Below are 6332 nucleotides of genomic sequence, written 5' to 3' on the forward strand. Positions count from 1 at the left end.
TCTCTGGAGGAAAAGATACTGCATCCTGCTACCTGCCAGATGAGGCTGTTGCTTTATCTCTTGCAAATTTGACCAAAGCATTCCCCTTTAACAGAAGAGTTGGCCAATTTTCAGCTAATCATCTTGACCTCATCTGTGCTCCTTAGAGTTTTCAAGGGAAAACCAAAGTTATAAAATACTTCAGTTATCTGAAGATAGAGAGCAAAATGGTGCAAACGACCATGTAATGGATTTACAGAGGAGACTGGACTTGTTTCTGTGCCATTTTCATTCAGCTTTTACCCTTTCTCATGAGAGCTTGGATTTATACCACCATTCAGCAAAGATGGCTTCCAGTGAGATGGAGATGCATTTTCTCTCCTGTCCAAAACAAATTATGTCAGAGGGATGTGGCCCACCTGTCCCAAAGAGGAGAGCCACTATGGATCTTATAGGCCTTCATGCAAAGGCCACAACTCCCCTGTCGATAAAACCTCAGCTTTTGCCTCTGTAGATCATCTTCTACCCTAAGAACACAAAACATTTCATCAAGATTACCTAGGCAGCACAACATGCTGAGGAAGCAGGTGGGTGAATACCATCTCCATTTAGGACTGAAAAATTAACCATGTGAATTAAGCAGCATGGGTGAGCACAAAATACACATCCTTAAAACATCCCTACAGAGCCTGCAGGCTGCAGTTTCTGCTTCATAAGCCGCTAAAAGCATTGCAATATATAAATCAGGCATCCCTCCACCTGCATCCTTCTCCCTGCAAGGTCTCTTCAGCACGTACTGTCAAAGCACAGCTGGGCAAATAGTGCTGCTACCCCACAGTGCCGTAGCTCGGCAAGTAACAGGCACAGCCCAGCTGTCGTTTCTGCCCCAGCAGAACTGGGGAATGGCCTACTGTCATCAGCTCTGGTGTTCTGCTCGGCGGCTCCAGTGAGATGTAGACTTGACTCCAGGGAGCTCAACTTGTTTCCCCCAGCTGAGGTGCATGAGCTGCATCCTGACACATTTGCTCCCAGGGATTGCTGAGGGATATACCATGTCATCTCACAGGGTGACCTGTAGCATCAAGCCTACATGGTGCTAGGGAGTAAAAACAGGCAGAACCTAAAAGCGTAATGCAAAGCAAATGAAAAGCAACTGTTTGCAACAGAGCGCTATTATATTATTGGAAGAGGTGCTGAACTTTGACTCAAAGAACTGTGCAGTATGTACCAGGCACAGGGAATAGTCCAGAACCCACGGGGGTTGTGATAAACCCAGGAAATTATTAATTTGTTTAAAGAAGAGGGAAGAAAGAGATAATAACATTCTTCCTACAGAGGCTGAAGTGGATTTCTATAATTCAAGTAGCAAGGTATCGGTGCTGTTTTTGTGGATTACTGCAGGAGATTATGTACAAGGCTAAGTAGGATGAAGTCAGACAAGGGTTGATTGTCTTCTGGGAAGACATGAATTAAAGAGATTTTGGAAGATGAACAAAGAACTCCAGATAAGGCTCTAATGGATCAGAAAAGACTACAGCCATGCTGTTGCTACTTTAGGGTAAGAGCTACCTGGGGGAAGCTTTTCATTAGCAATAAACCCTCTTGTAAGTAAACCTCTCTAAAATGAGTTGCAAAGGCATGGTGCTATTGCACCTTGTGCAGACAAAGGTAGCCAGCTGACACTTCAAGGAAGGCCATGATTTGTCCTCAAGAAAACTAGGGAAGAGTGCTGCTGGTGTCCCACCCTCTGCCTTGCTTTGAATTGGATCTGGCCTCAGGTTTTAGTGTTCCAGCTCTCAAAGAATGCTGAATTCCTTGCTGGCCATAACCAGAAAAGAGAGAAATTCTTGGTTTTTGATACCTGTACCTACATCCTGGGATGTGAACTGAGGCCTTACCTAGGCTGACCACACAGGAGCTGCCATGCATTTGCTGTGCCTGGATAATATCTGCTGACAACAATTTGGCTGCATAGAAAACAGTCTTTTTCAATAGAGGCTAGAAGACCTGAATCTCTTCTTATCTGAATAAAGCAGGGGACAGTTAACTTTTTTTTTTTTTTTTTTTTTTCCTGAAAAGTTTCCTTTACTGAACTTCATGAGGATGGGAAAAAGCTAAAGTAAATAACCTTCAGGGTTCCTGCTGTGACCAAAACCCCTGGCCTTTGCAGCAGGATTTGGCCAGGTCTCAGACTGGCTATCTAAGCAGGATCCCTGGGTAACAGATCCTAAGGAAGTTGTGCTTCGCAGAAATGCCCCTTCTTGTGGAGGGGAGGACACTGTGAACCGAAGGCACGGAACATTTCTGCAGGAGAGACAAAGCCTCCTGCTCAGTGGTGGGGAACTGAGCTCAGAGAGGGGAAGGGAGAGAAGTCTGTGACAGCTGATGCATGTGACTGCCCCCTCAGTTGGGAACAGCATGAAGTCCTACAGCTTGTTTTATGCAGGCAGGATGAGCTAACACTTTGTCTGGCTCACAAATCACTGTCTGTGCCTGTGAGTCTCTGAAAGAGCCATCTTTGGAGTGGCTACAGAAAAGTAGCCTCCCATCCACACATACCTGTCCTAGCCAGGCTGAAACATGACAGGGGTCACATCCAACCTGGGCACACTCCAGCTTTCTGTGATGACCAGTGCCTGGTCACCTGCAGAGCACAATCCTTCTGCCAGCACTCTGACAATCAGAAGCACCAATATCACCAAGAGGTGCATCACAGAGGTAGGAGGAAATGCACTGCACTTGTGCCTCAGTCTCCCTGGGCACAAAAGACCAATTTTTTAGCCATTTTTCCCAAGTAGTTGCAACCAATTACTAATTAGTGTCTGCAAAATGCTATCAAGCTCCTCAAAGGGAAGGTGCAAAAGAAGGACTAACTATCATTAACAGCTTTATTTTATACACAGCAGAAATTTAATGAGGTGTTTGCTCCTTGTGAACTGCAACTCCTGCACCGCTGAGAAAATTCTGCTTTCATAGCAGGTATGGACATATCTCTGTTCCTGGAGAGGTATTGTTTGAGATGTTATCCTGCAAACGGAACCACACTAGCTCCTGGTGGTTGCTCTCAAGCCAAGGCTGCGGAGCTGCCATTCACAGCTCTCCTGTTCACTTCTCTGGAGTTCCTGGGGTGCTAGTAACAGGACGTGGAAACTGGAGGGGGAGAACCAGGAGATATTTCAAAGGAGGTGGGGTGTCTGCTCCTCCAGGCTCCTAATAATAAACTGCAATGGGTGTCAGAAATCAGCTAGTATCAGTGTCTGAATTGAATGGCTCTGAAGACTTCTTCAAGCGGATCATCCAGACTGTTTCTGTTGCCAGTCCTCCCTTGCCAGAGCTTTCAAATGGCAGCTTTGTGTTCCTGCTGCTTGCAATTGCTGGCAGCCATTCAGGTCTGCAGGAAAAGTCATTTAAAAAAAAAATAGCTCTAGATAATTTAAAAATCAAGTCTCCTGTTGAACACCTTTGGAGCTGGAAGGAGACTTGCCTCAATGCACACAGTTCACAGAGTGGGTCTTACCTCTGCTGGCATACTTGCTGCCTTCACATGCCAAACACGTGCCTGCTGGGGACAAGGACACAGTAGGTGCCAACCAGTCCCCAGGCCATTCCAGGGCTACGCATCCAGGGCTGGGTTTAGGGGTCTATTCCTGCAGCTGTGCTGCACCCTCTGCACCCCAAGTCTTCCCTATCCTCTCTTTTACCCCGAGGCTGCAGCTGCCACACAATGGACTCCCAATCACATCATCTTTTCTTGCCTAGACACGGGGCTTCATTGGAAACAGAGGGCTGAGACAAAGCAGCCAAAGATGCTTGAAGCCAGGACAGTCTACGCAGGAAAGTGTTGCCTTTGCTGCACCCCAGTGGACATGCATATGCAAAATCCCAGCAGGATTAGGATGACTCTCTGGGTCCTTGTTTCTAATCCATTGTGAGTTCTGCTGCTGGCAGCGACCTCCAGAGGCTTCAGAGGCATGCTTTTTCAGGGAAGGAACTGAATGACATCCATCTGTAAATTTCCCTGCATCACATAAGCAGTGTGGCAGGAGGGTCTCTCTGTCTGGATGTGCTCCAAGAAAAAGATACAGACTGGGTCCTCCTTTAAAAGGTGTTACAGCAACCCTAATGCATCAGAGACTGGTGCTCTGTGCCAAGGTCTCAAGACATTCCAGTGACATACGAGTCATTTTATTTAGAAAGCCCTCAAGAGAGCATTTGTCAATGCAGATGAGGTCGGTAAGGTATGATGTTGGCCAGGCTGCATGTGAACTAAGAGAAAGCAATCCCCTTTGAGATAAACTGCAGAGACAAATGCATGGAAAACACTCAAGAGCTCTCCACCTGAGAGCAAAATATGGCTAAGTTGTGTTCGTCAGTCTTAGCAGCAGCTGGTACACAAAAGGGCTCTACGCTAATTGCTGCGTGCCACACACACTTCAAATCCCAAATTAGAAGAGAAAATGCATGCTTCATGATGCAGACACCCTCCTCTACTGCTTCCCTTCATGCCCTGGTCTCCCTCCTGCCTGCCAATGCTGCTCCCATGGCCAAGGAACTGGCTGTGAGACACAGCCCAGGGCAGCACAGCACACGCTGGTATCTGGCTTTGTCTTAAAGATGTGCATTCTGCCCCAGTTTTACTGCCATCAGAGGAGCACGGAGCAGTCATATTATTCCTGGGAGAGAAATGAGACAGCCAGGGTAGCTGCTCTATCCCTAATTTGTGAGGCGGGAGAATTGCTTTTCCTGATGTTCTAGCTGCTCTAGCTGGAAAAGACAGATGAACTTTCGGGTGTTTAAACTCTTTCTCAGGTCTGAGATGCATGTAGAGAGAACATCAGGCAGAGGATGGAATGGAGAAAATGGTACTGATTTTTAACTTCTTTCATTAATCACCCAGATAATCTGAGAGGAAAAGGCAATGAGGCTATTAACTTGCCTCACACAGCCACTGCCTCTGCTGTCCATGGAAGGAAAACCTTGTAGAAAAGAGAACTCCCCTTTCACACCAGCATCCTGACAGCTGAGATTCCACCCTTGAAATAAGTCAGGGGTCCATCAAACTGTGCCCGAAGCACCTCCCAGTTGAGCTAAAAAGTGGCTCAGAATGTATTCACACTGCTCTGTCAGAGCAGCCTCCAAAACCTGCAATAAAAGGGAAGCGTACTTCCTGCACCCAACCCGTGCAGCTTGTCCACAAGGCTGTCAACACTCAAGTAATGCTGAGAGACTGGCTGCAGGGGTGAGTTGGAACGAGTTCTCAGCAAGGGCAGAGAACCTGCAAGCATTGCATCTGAGCTGAGCTCAATTCCTGTTCCCTCAGCCAGAGCTGTTCTGGACCAAGGAATGGCACCATTGTCCCAGTGCAGGGCACAGCTCCTCCAAAGGGACAGGATTATTGTTGATACTTTTTGTGTCAAGAAACACAGTCTTTGGGGCTCACACACAGCTGGTACACCTGAGCAGAAGAGGAAAAACATTCGGTTCTTAGCACTGATTTTAAGAAGATGCATCTCTTGGGAGGCACATCCAGCAGTCTTGCTTAGAAGAGAGAACTAGAGGTGCTTGACCATGGGTTCCTCTGACATCTTCTGTTAGGGACCTGCAAAAGCTGAGGAGGTGCAAAGAATCTGTATGGTAACTGTTGATCGTGGCCTGAACCTCTGATTAACCACCTGAGGCAAGCAATGAGTCAGCCACGGAGCACAGGTGAAGGCAATTCACCTGCTCTGACGGAAGGGGTGGAACCTGGCTGCACCTCTCCTAGACCCATTTAAGTGCTGACTGCCTCTAAGGAGGGATCTCTTTCTGGAGATTGCTCCTTGTGGAGTTTTCTGTGAGCCCGTGGCACCGGTGAGCGTTTCCATTTATTTTGATTCTCTTTCCATCGTGATAATCTTACAAAGTCTAACCTTTGTACACCTATTGATTGTACAGCATCTCTGAAATGAGGGCGATGTCACATTGCCGGCAGGCGGAAGGAAGTGGAAACAGCCCTATCTTGCTAGCAATTTGACAAGAAGCATGCTCACGCTGTGCCGGAAGAATCCCAGCAGCAATTGACAGGGAGGATTTCAATCAGAAATCTATCTCCTATAAGGACTACTCTTGGGGCCAAATGGAGAAAGCAACCTGCAATCTACTTTGTATTGCTAAACAATAATGGGGCTGGCTCAGATGGAAAGCACAGCTCAGAGAAAGTGAAGATGGCTCCCCAACACTGGGGAGAGTGGATACCATCAGAGCACTGAGTGCAGCAATATAGGCCAATGCCTCTTCAACTAACTCTGCAGTAATCAGAGCCTAGCTCTCACCCCCCTCTACGCTTGCCTTGTGACATTCAGCTAGCGAGAAAA

Source organism: Tetrao urogallus (genome assembly GCF_951394365.1).
Source record: "Tetrao urogallus genome assembly, chromosome: 2".
NCBI classification, from domain to species: Eukaryota; Metazoa; Chordata; class Aves; order Galliformes; family Phasianidae; genus Tetrao; species Tetrao urogallus.